Genomic DNA, 16,088 nt, shown 5'->3' with positions numbered 1-16,088 from the left:
ATATTTCACAAAGTAATATATTTCATAGTATTTTGATTGCAGAACATAGGTGATCTCCGAGGTCTCCGATAAAAAGGTGGTCTCTATAGAATTTTTTTTTTCTATTTATTTATGCTATTATATAATAGACAAAATATTGAAATTTTTGGTTTAACGGTTTTCGGTCATTTATTATTATTATTATTATTATTATTATTATTATTATTATTATTATTATTGTGCAATGCATGCTTGTATAATAACAAGACTAAATAACATTGACAATCCGGAGATTTAGTTGTTTGATAATCAACTTTGTATTTTGTATTGTATTATTTGAGTCTGTAAAAAGGTTAGAAGATTAGACTGAAATATTTTCTGTAAACAGATTCAAACTAAGAAATAAACTCTGGAAGAAGATCAAGCCATGATCATGCCTTAGAGAATAATGAAGAAGCTTGGAGTTGAATGAACCGTTTTAAGAAAAATGTTTAAAGTCAAGATATCTACAAGTCACAGATTAAGTAATACAGAGAAGTCATTCGAGAACTCCAGAATGACTTATCGAGAAGTCCAAAATGACTTATAGAGAAATCTCAGAGATATCGACAAGTCAAATGAATATATGAAAATTGGAGATATCGACATGTCATTTCTGCATGTAGAGAACTTAGAGATATCGACAAGTTAAAATGAAGATGTGAATATTGGAAATATCGACACATCAATTTATAATTAGAGATCTCGGATATAGCGACAAGTCAAAATGTATATAGAGATCTTTGTATCGACAAGTCAATTTTACATGTAGAGATCTCAGACATATCGAAAAGTCATTTAACATGCAAAGAACAAGAGATCTCGGCAAGTCAGTTACACCTACAGAGAACTCAGAGATCTCGATAAATCATTATAATTATCGAGATGTCACTTCTCTATAGAACAAACTAGAGATCTCGATATGCCTCTCAAATATATAATGCAAACAAATGAAGATTCAAGATTATCAGTCAACAAACGATCTATCAACTAGATTGAAAAGTCGACAAAGTAGCTGGAGAGAATACATGATCAAGTGCCAAGATTAACTAGATAAAGGATGTTCACAGACCTACAAGATTCTGCACAGATTTGCTAAGCAAAAAATGGAAAGAGAAATAGGTTGCTTTAGAAAAGGGTTTAGTACATTTTAGTGCAAGTTTTGTAAACCCGTGTTGCTAGTGTATAAAGCATGCACTGGTCCTTAGTTTAGAAGTAACAAACAAATTCAAATTTTCTTGTATTCTCTCAAGAAATAAGCTAAATTCTTATATTTTTAAGAATACATAATTTGTAACAAGACAAACTTAATTAATACAAATTAAGTGAGTTTTGAAATATTGTGTTTGTTGTGCTTGTTGTTTTAATTCTGCGAGCATAATATCTCTATAATTAAACTGTTTTGTTCACACACCATTATCTAAACCTTGAAAAGGCTATAAATTCACAAAACACATTCAACCCCATGTTGTACTCATTAGCTAACAATTATTTTTATTTTTATTATTTATTTTTATTATTATTTATTATTATTATTATTATCATCATCTACTATCTACTACTATCTATTATCTATATTATTATATTAAATACGAAACATTAAAATTTTGGCCGTTGATACCTGGTTACTCAATCCAGAGCCGTCAGAACAAATTGATAAGAACCGTTAGATATAATCTTAAATATTATTATACAAAAAGTATTAGGTTCCAATTCTACCAACAATATATTAAAATTATAATATATAATAATAAAAATAACCGTGATGCATTGTAAAATTATTATAGTAGGGGTATAAGATTCGAATCTCAACTGTAACATATTAAAACTATATTTTATAATATATGATGATAAAAACAACTGTGCATCGCACAAGTTATATACTATTATCTATTATACGAGAACATGTCAGCCTATCCGCAACAAATTTATTTAATTTAAAAGAAGTCAACAAAGTATTGATACAGGGATAAGCGCGTCTACCCTTCCCGGTCACGACTCTGAAGAGTGCTTGTGTGATTAATTATTAAAAAAATTCAATTTGAAGAGACCAGTGTGCCCCTCTAAACCCGTTCCCAATCCTCGCCCCCTATAGACTCCAACTGTTTCTAAAATCCAAACATCGCCCATCTTCAGTGATTGAGGTTTGCAATGAACACTATATTCTGTGCGTATAATTTCGATTGTAATTTATTTCATGAATTAGGAGGTTAGAAAAAAGGACACATTTCCTTAAATGGATTCATGAAAAATGTGTGCTTGGTTTTTAAATTCTCAGGATGGTTAAACGTGTGCTTATATAACTAATGATTGTGTCCATTTCAGAGAAGATTAAGGGGATGGCTAAGTGTTTGTTAAAATGTTTCAGTTGAATGGTATCTTTATCGCAAGGCAAAATCCTAAAATGGTGGAGAAATGGAACGAGCATCGGTTGTTTGGTGAATGATTACAATTATGTACAAATTTTATGATATCCAGTTGTTTTAATATTTTCTACGGTCCTAAAAAATACGTGTTTGAGGAGTTTCATTTTGTTGTTTTTGATTCAGGAGATGGATTGTGTAGCATTTTGTTCTGCACGCGTAATTGATGTTATAAGTGGCACATCTGTGAAGATAGTAGAAGCTCATGGTGCTCTGTTTCGTCAATACAATTAAGTGCGTTATCTTCCGTTTCGTCAATAGCCATAGGTGAGTACTGAGTAGCATAGATTACTGTATTTGTTTGTGCACAACGCATGAACTTTGATATCACTGCATTTTTGGCTAAAAACGAGCTGAAACTTTTAATACTAATGATCCCCATGAACTATTTTTTTTTGTTAAAAAAATAATTTGAATTTACAACTTGCTTGGTGCCTAATATGCTCAATTAGGTCATCTCTGTACATTGCTCCATCATCAAGTTCTGTTTGCATTTTATATGATCATGCTGTGAAGGATACGTTTTCATGTGTAATTATTTCTGGATTTACAACACCCCTAAATTATACTACTATTCTGTATCAGAGTTCTTAAGGTTATTACATATGCTGTTAGTAGAAAATCTAGATAACAAATCAGCATGTCAGATAGCACCGTAAATATGTCATGTATGTGCCCGTCATTCCACTCATATTTGATAATCTTTCTACTCTCCCACTTATGTAATTGCGTTTAACAGACTTTGCAATACAATAAAGTGAATTAGAGCATCTCCAATGGCAAGTGGTTACTTAAAATATAACAAAATAATGATTACCTAGGTAGCAAAAAAGTTTTTTTACTCTAATGGTGTTACTTATATTCATTACCTACGTTTAAAAACTAATATATATCTAATATCTAAGATAATATATGTAAGAAGTGGGAACGTTCAAGTAGATTTATATTATATTATAGGAAACAAATGCTGATGTGGCATTATAGGGGTTTGCTTTTTGCTCCCTCAAATAAGGGGAAGAGCTTTCTGTCCCCTAAATTTTTGACGGATATGGATTTGCATTGGAGGACTGATTTTTGATCTCAGCCCCTATATAATTTCCACCTAGATCAATTATGGGTAGGGGCTTTTATTGGAGTTGCTCTTAGTATTGACTGTTTGGGTTTCCGGCTGCATATTTTAATGGGTTGGCCTTATGAATATGTAACTTAGGTCATATGTGGCAAAAATCAGTGTTGCTACAAGATACAGTTGCATATGTTTTGGTTACTTTAAGTTTGTTTCTTGTTCTGCTTGTTCTGAATTGGATTTTGTACCCACTTCCAAGTAAAAAAATTGAAGCTACACGATACAGTTGCATACGTTTTGGTTACTTTATGCTTGTTTCTTACAGTTCTTGTACTGAATTGAGTTTCGTACCTACTTCAAGAAAAAACCTTGAAGTATTTCGATTGTATGGTAGTTCTTATCTGTTCCTTTTAGTTTTATTTATTATTGTCAAGCTTAAGTGATTCTCACGCTTAAGTGATTGCCAACCTTCATGTCCAGGTTATCTCATCATTCAGTGACAGGTTATTTATGGGATTCTAGGCCTGTTTGGCAGGCTTGAGTGTCATAGTATATGTGTTGGTAAGCCTAGCTTAAATTACACACAAAATCACACACAGGTTTAGTTGTCAACTATAGCCTCTTGCCTGCCTCAACCTCCCTACCTCCCTGACAAACATCTTACTCTTGGTAGGAGCTGCTAATGCCATCTCCGGACAGCTAGCAGGACCTCACCCCAGTGCTGCATCGCATGAACCTTTGCCAGGTAGAACAATTCCTTCCCCGGACCAAATGCAATGTTGATAATAAAAAAACTCATGTTGGGCTGTCAACCTCCTATAGCCTGCAAACAGTACATTTTCTCAAAAATTGAGGTGCTCCTCAACTGCCCGCAGATTGTCCAGAGGGGAGCGGCTCGCCCTTGAGGTCTGGGATAGCTTATTAACCCAAATATGTTGACTTCTGATGTCCTTACATTTTATGGACTCAACAAAAAAGAAAAAAACTCATGGTGTACAGTAAACCTGTGAAATAAAATAGTTAGGCCCGGACAATTTATTAATTTTGAGAGGTGTAATTAATCGATAAATTAATAGTTATTGATTTATAGAGAGTTTTTGGTATTGAGACAAAATTATATTTTAATTATATGTACATATTAAATAAACTATCCTAATTTATGTATTCTACCTTATTTCATGTAATTTAGTTAGAAATTCAATGCAAATTGATCATGTTTAGTGTGCATGTGTTCATCTGATTCTTTTAAAAAAAAAATTAGTACAAGGTTTTGCTGTTCATTTTTAAAAATGTGGCAGTGCTCTGTGACATCTTATTAGCCTCCATGGTTTTGTGATATTTACTTTTTGTCCTTGTCATGCCAGGTTTTGAAACACCTTGGAAACGTAACAATATTGACAAAAAGAAGCAGGAATTTGGTAAGATTATGATTTATGCCCATTATCTGCTGCAAAAGTAATGTGCACCCCACTTATGCTTATGTTCCTTTACTGCAGCTAACACCAACACCATTCAACACTTAGGCCGACCAGGCCAGGATTGTGGTTTCTGCCACACAATGGTGCGGGGTATTGAATTTACTGGTAGGCATGTTGGTGGCGGCCCTAAGGGTTATTCCATCTGTTGTAGCAAGGGGAAAGTAGCTTAACTATTATTTTTGTTATAACAACAATACAACAGAAGAAACCTGATGATACCAATAGTCTCGTGCTAGAATTGAAGGTACCCTAGAATGTGCTCACGACTTGGTGAAGGCAGGGTAAAAAATGGAAAAGAATATATAAGTTTTCATTAATGTTATGAATTATAATTTTAGCGAGCCAATAACAATAATGTTAGGCAATTTAATTTTTTTATTGGAGACAAGATTGCCATGTTTTATTATATATACATGTTTGTGTTAGAATGAAGAAATATGTGTTCAAGCATGTCAAGGTGACCTTGCTTTTAGGTTCGTCGAATTGATCCCATCTCATCTAGATATTAATAAACTCCTCCCCCCCCATAATTCGTTCATGCAGCGAGTAGAAAGGTGAACACAATATATAATCTTTTACTTATTAAATTTGATTGGTTGTCATGCTAAAAAATATAAACTGGAATGAGGTTTGCTACTACAGAATATAGACCGGTCTTGCCTAGATATTTTTTGGAAACTTAGAGTTATTGTGCAGCAGGATGTTAGCACTTTCCAGAAAGTTATAACTATCCAAATCAATAATGTTCATTAATAATGGGATCAGTTTAATGAATTATAATCTAAAATAATATAGGGTTACATTTTATTTTGCTGACTTCCCCTTCCCCAAACCTGATAAACATCTTGCTTTTACTAGGAATGGGTAACGCCTTCTCTGGACAACCCGCAGGCCAACCTCTGCTACTGATTCTAAAACGGTTATCAGGTACCATTCATGTTCCTATTTCAAATTTCAATGCAAAAATACTTTGTCCGATGCAAAAATTATATCATTTTAGAGCAATGCTCGTGATATAATCTCAAAATGTTTACCCTCCAAACATTGTGCAGTGCGATGCTATGTAAGTTTTACTGATAATTTAGATATGATTATTTTACTAATTTAAATAATTAAAAGGTACTCCCTCCGTACCTCCCAAATGTTTACATTTGGGTTGGGTACGAAGTTTAAGAAAAATGATAAAGTAGTGAAGTAAAGTTAAAAGTGAGTGAAGTACTGAGACCGATTAATATTATATGTATAAAGTGGGTATAGTGGAGAGAAGTAGTGGATGTAGTTATTTTAAAAATTATAAAAACTTTACTATTTTTGGAAAATTTTGAAATGTAAACAATTGGAAGAGACATCCCAAAAAGGCAAGTGTAAACAAATGGGAGTGACAGAGGGAGTATTATTTATAACAGATTTTTCCATGCTTAAGTTCATTCTCTAGGTAAATATAATTAAACAAATGTTACATTATATAACATTTTGTAAGATAATATTTGTAAAAAATGAATAGGTTTTCTCATCGTTTGTTTACATTATGTACCTGATTGGAGATCTGTGCTGCTGAAATTTGTGTACAATGATATCCTAATTTTCAATTTGACATTACATTACAGTTTCCGTAGCTAATTTTGAAACATTTTTTCTTGCAAATTATCACATTCTGAACCAATAATTATGCATATAGACATCGGTTATTTCTTGCTAGATGTCAAATAAGTCTTCATGTTTTTTGTGTCGAAGCAAAAATGACTTTCATGTAGGAATGAGCAGTTTGCAATGGTTAGGGATCCTAGGTTTTAGAAGTGGATATTTTCTTTAAAAGACGTAATGGGGATGTGCTACTCAGATTGATTCTGGCTGGAAATATTTTGGTTTTGAGGTTGTTTTTTAGACCTTTACGGTCTTTTCACTTATATATACTTTTTACAGTTTAATCCTTTATGAAGTTTTATCTCCCTTCAGAATATTAGGTTGTCCATGAATTCTAATTTTTCTTTCGTACAATTACACGAGAAATAAATGTCATGGTCTACACATTTTGTATTGGCTTCAGTTATTAACATGGTGTATAATTTTTTTGTATATGACATCTATTTGGCTAAATTTGTGGACCGAATTCATCGATCAGTACACACTGCTTTCCTATCTTATCTCTTCATATGTCTCGCTTTTTATCCTTTCTTCTCCCTGTTCTTTATTGTTATTGAATATGATTCTTGAAGCTGATAATCAGGAGTTCAATCTTTATGCTGTAATTAAGGTCCTGGAATATCTCTATTTGGCTGATTATATGGAACCTATCTGTTAGAGGATTTTATTGTAAAATTAAACTTGATTTCCTGCATTGAGGTAGCTGCTATGCACTATAAAATAAGTTCATGCCTATCAATAAAATACATCGCTCTAAATTCTACAATCATGTTTTCTCTTATATACTAGTCTGAATTCTTATATGTCCAACATAGTGGTATCAGAGCATTAGTCTTAACGGACCTGTGCTATTGAAAACAAACTGTCAAACACAAGTCCTCAATACACACCTCAAAGAAACACAAACACACACACAAAAAGAAAATCTCTGATTCAAAATGGATTCAGAACATTTCAACAACATTGCACCACCTGCGTTTGATGGTGAAAACTATCATATATGGGCGGCTAGAATGGAAGCATACCTTGAGGCAAATGATTTGTGGGAACCAGTAGAAGAGGATTACGAACTTCCTCATTTGGCTGATAATCCAACCATGGCTCAATTGAGGTATCATAAGGAAAGGAAGACAAAAAAATCAAAGGCAAGAGCTACTTTGTTTGCTTCTGTCTCATCAGATATATTCACAAGGATTATGACAATGAAGACAACTTTTGAAATCTGGAATTTTCTCAAAAGCGAATACGAAGGAGATGAAAGAATTAAAGGAATGCAAGTGTTGAATCTAGTCAGGGAATTTGAGATGCGAAGAATGAAAGAATCTGAAACAATCAAGGTATATTCGGATAGACTTCTTGGAATTGCTAATAAAGTTAAACTCCTTGGTACAGATTTTCCAGATTCTAGAATTGTTCAAAAAATACTATTTACACTTCCTGAGAAATTCGAAATTACAATTTGATCGTTGGAAAACTCTAAAGATCTGTCAAACATTACGTTAACAGAGTTGTTAAATGCATTAAAGGCACAAGAACAAAGGAGGCTTATGAGGGAGGAAGGATTGTAGAAGGTGCTTATCAAGCCAAATCATTCAGCAAAAATGGTGGGAAAAACAGAAATTGGCAGGATAAAACCAACAAACATGGAAATTTTTCAAGCAACGAAAGCAATCAAAATAACAACACTCAGATCTTTCCACCTTGCTCCTATTGCAAAAAAACTAACCATCCTCCAAACAGATGTTGGTGGAGACCAGATGTTAAATGTCACAAATGCGGTCAGTTAGGACACATGGAAAGGATTTGCAAGTCTCAACAAGGGGAAGCCAAGGCTGCTGAAAATGAATATCAAGATGAGGAGCAGTTGTTTGTAGCATCATGTTTTTCTGCTCAGAATACAACAAAAAGTTGTCTTATAAATAGTGGTTGTACAAATCACATGACATATAATTGAGAACTCTTCAGAGATCTTGACGAGGCTGTTGTTTTTAAGGTCAGAGTTGGAAATGGAGCATATATTGCAGTAAAAGGCAAAGGAACAATTGAAATTTAATGTCATACAGGTTTGAAACTTATTCTTGATGTCTTATATGTTCCCGAAATTAATCAGAACGTGTTGAGTGTTTCTCAGTTGACAGAAAAAGGTTACAAGGTGTTATTTGATGACAACAATTGTGTTATTAAAGATGCAAGAGGTGTAGATATTTCAAAGTTCCGATGAAAGGTAAAAGTTTTGTCCTGGATTTGACAAATGAAGAGCAGGCTGCTGTACACAAAGAGGATAATAACACAATGTTGTGGCACAAAAGATGGGGGCACTTTCATCATGCTGCTATACTGTTTATGGAGAAGAACAACATGGCGAGAGGGTTGCCTGCATTGGGAGATGAGCCACCTCAATGTGTTGCATGTCATTATGGAAAACAAAATAGACTCCCTTTCCAACAAAATAATGCTTGGAGGGCCACAGAGAAGCTGCAACTGATACACAAAGACGTGGCAGGACCAATGTGTACACCATCTTTAAATGGCAGTAAGTAGTATATTGCGTTTATTGATGACTATTCGAGAATGTGCTGGATATATTTTATGAAACAAAAATCTGAAGTTGCCGATATCTTAGGTACTTTTAAGGCTTTGGTTGAGACTCAGAGTAAACGCAAAATTATGATGATCGGATCTGATAACGGAACTGAATATACCTCTGAAAAGTTAAATAAGTTTTGTAGAGATGCAGAAATTGAACATCAGTTGACAGCACCTTATACTCCTCAACAGAACGGCGTTGTGGAGAGAAAAAATCGGACAATCATGGAGATGGCAAGGTGTTTACTTCATGACAAAGGGATGCCAAAGAAATTTTGGGCCGAGGCTACGCATACATCGATTTTATTGCTAAACAGATTGCCAACAAAAGCTTTAAGGAAGATGACTCCATTTGAAGTATGGTATGAATACAAACCCAAATTTTTTAATTTGAAAACATTCGGTTGTCTATGTTTCTCTCATATTCCTCAAGTTAAGAGAGACAAGTTGGATACGAAATCAGATACTGGAATATATGTTGGTTACACTCCAAATGCCTACAGGATCTATCAACCACAGAATAACCAAATTACAATCAACAGAGATATTTATTTTCTTGAGTCGGAAAAATGGAATTGGGAAAATGATGAGCAAGTCAAGATCCAAGAGGATGATAATGTGGATGATGATCCTGTTAGAGGAACCAGGCTACTTTCAGAGATTCATCAAAAATGCAATGTCGCTTTGATGGAACCCGCAGGGTACGAAGCAGCTGCAACTGATCAGAAGTGGGTAGCTGCAATGAAGGAGGAGCTTAAAATGATTGAAAAAAATCAGACATGAGTTGGTGGACAGGCCTAAACATAAAAAAACTATAGGAGTCAAGTAGGTTTATAGAACCAAGTTCAATTCCGATGGTTCTGTAAACAAGTACAAGGCACGACTTGTTGTTAAGGGGTATGCTCAGATTTATGGGGTGGACTTTTCGGAAACATTTGCTCCAGTTGCGAGGGTGGAAACTATAAGGATGTTGTTGGCTCTAGCTGCACAAAAGGGCTGGACAGTACACCAAATGGACGTCAAATTAGCATTTTTGAATGGTTTATTGGAGGAAGAAATTTTTGTCGAGCAACCAGAAGGGTTTGTTTGTTAAGGACAAGAGGACAAGGTATATCGACTGATAAATGCCTTGTATGGCTGTAGACAAGCTCCAAGGACGTGGTACAGCAGAATCGACACTCATTTGTTAAGTTTGGCTTTCACTAAAAGTCTAAGTGAAGCCACACTTTATGTCAAGAAATCGGATAACAAAATTCTGGTTGTATCACTATACGTTGATGATTTGCTTGTAACAGGTAGCAACTTGAATCAGATAGACTGCTTTAAAGAAGAAATGAAAGCTGTGTTCGAGATGACAGATCTCGGAAAGATGACATTTTTTCTTGGCATGGAAGTGCAACAAAATACGAATGAGATTTTCATGTCAAAAGAAATACACCAAGGAAATTCTGAAGAAGTTTAATATGGATGAATGCAAGCCTTCTGCAACCCCGATGAATAATAAAAAGAGGTTTTGTGAAAAAGATGGTGCTCCTAAAGTTGATGAAGGACTCTACAGAAGCTTAATCGGATGTTTAATGTATCTGACCACAACAAGGCCGGATATTATGAATGCTGTGAGTATCCTTTCAAGGTATATGCATTGTGCTAGTGAATTCACTTACAAGCTGGTAAAATAATTTTACGATATGTTAAAGGTACAACTGATTTTGGGATAAAGTTTAGTCAAGTTAAAAATTTCCGACTCCATGGTTATGCTGATAGCGATTTAGCTGGATGTGAAGATGACATGAAAAGCACATTAGGTTATTGTTTTAGCTTTGGTTCTGGAGTGTTCTCCTGGAGTTCAAATAAACTGGAAATAACAACCCAATCCACAACTGAATCTGAGTTTGTAGCTGCTACTGCTGCTGTTACTGAAGCCTTATGGTTAAGGAAACTGATGATGGACTTGCACATGGAGCAACATGAAGGTACGACTATATTTTTGGACAACCAAGCTGCAATTTCAATTGCCGATAAACCAGTGTTTCATGACAAGACAAAGCATTTTAAAATTAAGTTCTATTTCCTAAGAGAAGTCCAGAGAGAAGGGGAGGTGCAATTGATTCATTGCAGTTCAGAAGATCAAAGTGCCAACATTCTCACAAAGGCACTTTCGAAAAATAGATATGAATTCCTGAGGCATAAGCTTGGTGTTTGCAGCTCCAGAATCAAGGAGTGTTAATGAATATGATTCTTGAAGCTGATAATCAAGAGTTCAATCTTTAAGTTGTAATTAAGGTCCTGGAATATCTCTATTTGGCTGATTATATGGCACCTATCTGTTAGAAGATTTTATTATAAAATTAAACTTGATTTCATGCACTGATGTAGCTGCTATGCACTATAAAATAAGTTCATGCCTATCAATAAAATACATCGCTCTATATTCTACAATCATGTTTTCTCTTATATACTAGTCTGAAGTCTTATATGTCCAACATTTATAGTTTTTTACAGGCAAGGATTATCATGGTTATGACTAATATGTAATGTTGTAATATTGTACTCCAAATAATATTTGATTTAGTTGCTATTTTTGTAAAATTAAAGCTACATTCATGAGATGGTGTGTGTCTTTCTACACCTTTTAAATTCCAATTTTTTCTGAGGTACTCTTTCTTTTGTAAGATCCTGGATTTGGGAATAGAATGCTTGCCCTCCCAATTTCATATTTTTTATATCTCTAATCTTTTGCAGATCACTTCAGGGCTCTTAACTTCTTACAGATGTCGAATACGAATAGCAAAGTTACAAGACGTAATTTCAATGCAAACTTGTTGTACGTAATGGTTATATACATAATTATTTAAATCTTTCATGCGGCACATATGTATTTCTATGTATATTGCTACATCTTGAAACATTTGTAGATTTAGATATACACCCTCCATCCCTCCAAGTTTTTTATGTTGGGTAACGGGGCCTTAGCACACATTTTAAGGATCCGATAAAGTAGAGTTCCCTAAATTATTTTAAATATTTTTTTCTTCTAAATAAAAATATGTTGTTTAAATTTTTATATAAAAATAGAAAAATTCTATAAATAAATTATGGAACTATACTTAATAATAACCTTAAAATGTGTGTCAAGTATGAGAAAAGAACCGTACAAAAATTAGTGGGACGGAGGAAGTAATATTCTTTTGGAATTCCTTTGTATTTTTAGAGAATTTTACATTTATCTTTTATTCTATATTTTAGCATCAGTTATATATTGATCTTTAGGGAAGATCATAAGCAACTTATCACATTTAGATAAACTAGCAAGTTATTGTGCCTTTTACAAAGCGTGAACCTGATCATATTTATTTACTGCGTCTGGGAATGTCCACTTATTTTTGGCTTAATTGAATTCATTTTCAAGTACTATATTCTTTTGTATATTTTTTGTTGCCCTTTTTTCAGTTTTTTGTTAGTTAACTTTGTAAAGAACTTAAGGAGTTTTATATTGCTGATTATATATTTGTGCATTTTGTTTGATACCCAGTATAGTGACAGCTCGATTTGGGAAGTACAATAGAAACTATTGTCGAGAAGCATGTGAATGTGAATGAAAGAAGAGAGAGCGAGATGGACAATAAAAGAACCTATCATAAAAAAAAAATTCAAGATAAACAAATAGAAAACTGAATTTAAATGACTTAAGTTTTTATTTAGACAATTACAGATGTTTCTTTTTCTTTCCTTTTTTTTTGTGGTTCTACTTGTAACACTAAAATGATTCTTGCAGGTGATTGACCTTGGATATTGATTTATCCTGCCAAAAAATTTGGGGTTGTACGTTACATTTAGTGGATTGACCTTGGAGGTTGTATTTCTTCCTTGATAAAGTGAGCCAGGACGAAAGAAAATAGTGTAACTTTTCTATCAAATTGTTAGCACCAAGAGTTTCCCTTTTATGCCAATGTTTCAAGAATCTGATAAACCTGTTTAATACATTCTTTTAGGCATTAAGAAGGCAGTTTATATAATATTAAGTTTTTCAGAGCACGTCAATGAGTTTAGCTCGTGATTAAATTAAGAGATGTATTTTCTTTTTCATTTTGCTTCATTTCAAGCTATTTTGCGCTTTATTTTCATTGATATGCAAACTGGTTTGATATGTACTTTTGTAAAGTTGGGTCATTCAAAAATATGCCATTTTATACGTAGGATTACTTAAGATTTTTGTTTATTAGTCATATATAAATACTTACCGTACATTATTTTTTCAAATGACTAAAAAGAAATAATATAAATCACAAATAAAAATACGAACTACATGCAATCACGGGCAAACATGCTAGTTTTAAACTAGAAGTGTGAATGATTTTATAAAAACTAGTCAATACCTTTTTTTATAAAAAAAAACAAGTCAATAACTGAGTAAAGTCAATAACTTAATAATATAATTACCTTCTATCTTTGAATATTCTACAAAATCTGACATTATAGTTTCAAGTAGAAGACAACATGCTTCGGCAGTATGACTGTTTGTTAGTAATTTTTTTTATTTTGTTAATTGAGAAAGACTATGAAAAAGTATGAGTTAGTTGAGTAATAACTGTGATGCAATGCCACCATTGAATTCATTTGCCATAACGTTTTTGTTGATTATTTTTTGTACTCTCGTAGAAACCTCAACACAAGTATCGTATTGAAAGCAAATGACATCAACACATGTATCGGTTACATTTGCATGCTAGGTCAGGTGTTGGTCATTTTCTGGGTAAACAATTTGGATTAAGCAAACATGAAAGACCTATATACCGGTATTGCTTTCCCCCGAGATTATGAAATCTTAAGGTGTTGTTCCTCAGTATTTTTAAACTAAGAAAGTGAGGGATTATGAGACAAAATACTTTTATTTCATTTTAAAGCGAAATTATGTCAATTTATTATTATTATTACTTACTTTCATATATTTTTTTAAAATTCGGAAGTATAATTACGGGAAAAAATAAAAATACTTTACCTATGTTGCAATTGCTCTCTTCCATTTTTAAAAGTCCGGGAAAAAGGGTAAGCCATTCTAGGAATACTCTACCAAACATATCCAAGTTGACTTGAGTCTTGTAGATAAATGCACTAAAAGCTCCATTCTTTAAAGAGTTTGTTAGCTCACCCTGTCTCCACCATAACATGTTCTATTCATTAGTTTCACACTTGTTTTTAAATTATTTGGAAATTTACTAAAGTTACTTTTTCTCTTTACCTTTTTTTTATAAAATTATAACACGTGAAAAAGCCAAAATTCTTAGTACTTGGTACACATATTATTATTATTATTATTCGTCTAATATAGGGGTGTTTGACCGGTGATTAACTAGGCTGGTTACGGGAATCGGAACCTTAAATTTATATTATAATATTTGGATTTATAATTTAATGATTGGAAGAAATGATAGCCTAATTACATTTAGGCTGTGTTCACTTTGATGAAATGGAATGAGGGGAGAATGCAATGAAATTTGAACTCTTATTTGGATGAGGTTAAGAAAAATGTTTAAAATTTTCATTTCTTCTTCCATTCCATTCTAAACTATTTGAACTAGAATTCTAACCCACATGTTTTAGAAGGAATTCTCATTCCATTTCTGCATCAATTTTACTACAATCCTCATCATAGAAAATTTAAGTTGCCTTATATTCATTTATAATTTCACTCGTATATACTTTTTTCTTCATAAAGTTGGTATACAATTTTTCATTCTATTCCTTCCTCATTCCATTCCCACTAAGTGAACACAACCTTAGAGGTCGTTTGGTTCGACTCATTCTGGTATCAGGTATGAGTTTCGTTCATTCCAAAGCCATATCTGGTGTTTGGTTTATTGTTTTTGAAATCCGATACTCATTCCCTCTACCCATCTGTAATCAGATTTGATACTTTAGTGAGGAGGTGGGTTTGAGAAAGGGGTACGATGTATCAAATTAAATTTTATCATTTTATTTTTATTTATAAAGTTAATATAATCTTAAAACATATATTTTAAATATCATGTTGTTTAATTTTAAATAAGTTGTACTTATTTTTATTTAATACAAATTAGTAATATTTTATTTTATTTTTTTTAAAACTATAAATTAACATTGAAATTTTTAATTTTTAATTTTTTAATCACTTATATTTATTTTTTTGTTTGTAAGTTGTATAACTAACTTAAATTCAACATATGTAACATATAAAACTTTGATTCAATCACTGAATAAAAAATATTTAAATCAAACAAATTTCATTCCAACACGAAATGAAACACATTATATCAGGAATGATTTCTCAGCCCTGTACCAGCCTAACCCGAACTAAACAATTCCTGGACGTTTATTGGTTATTGAAACGAGAATTGAACGGATCATTTCCTTTATTGCTGTTTGTTTTATTAGAAGATGTCGATTCTTTTCCTTTTCTTTAGTTTCAGGTTTACCCAATATTCCTTTAACCCCATTCCCCACCCCTATATTTGGATTCCCTTTTTTTATATATTTTTCGTTTGCAACTATAATTTAAATTTACATATTAAAAAATTAAGTCAATTATATTTCAAAAATTAAAAATAATTTATAAATAAATTTAATACATTGAAAATAATACTGATATAATATATATTTTAATTTATCTAAAAGAATCTATGATATTAATAAATAACTTTATTAAAATTACTAAAATTTAAATAACATATATATTTAAAATATGACTATAAATAATTTGAGATTTTTTTATCGTAGGTAACCCGCAGCCGCTATCCTTTACATGCACACCGGTAAACCCTATAATTTAAGAAAAAACTAAATTCACTAATAATGATATAACTATCATTTCGTTTCAGTTTTTGGATACAAACCAAA

At 32.5% G+C, this 16,088-nt stretch overlaps 1 long non-coding RNA gene across 11 annotated transcripts; it reads left to right on the top strand.

Moving 5' to 3' along the window:
- The first annotated feature begins 2,031 nt into the window (after positions 1–2,031).
- LOC141707077 (uncharacterized) lies at positions 2,032–13,299 on the top strand. 11 transcript variants are annotated; one of them, XR_012568963.1, is made up of 11 exons: positions 2,032–2,162; positions 2,387–2,474; positions 2,568–2,708; positions 3,988–4,068; positions 4,181–4,252; positions 4,330–4,413; positions 4,872–4,925; positions 5,004–5,090; positions 5,844–5,912; positions 11,958–12,039; positions 12,991–13,299. It is a non-coding gene; the product is annotated as an uncharacterized LOC141707077 (long non-coding RNA). The 11 variants fall into 11 exon arrangements; XR_012568968.1 differs by lacking the exon at positions 4,330–4,413 and having other exon boundaries at positions 11,958–12,017; XR_012568959.1 differs by lacking the exon at positions 4,330–4,413.
- Positions 13,300–16,088: the final 2,789 nt, after the last annotated feature.

This window comes from Apium graveolens, chromosome 2 (genome assembly GCF_009905375.1).
Source record: "Apium graveolens cultivar Ventura chromosome 2, ASM990537v1, whole genome shotgun sequence".
NCBI classification, from domain to species: Eukaryota; Viridiplantae; Streptophyta; class Magnoliopsida; order Apiales; family Apiaceae; genus Apium; species Apium graveolens.
The sequence above is the reverse complement of the archived record's forward strand: the minus strand, read 5'-3'. Positions and strand labels throughout refer to the sequence as shown.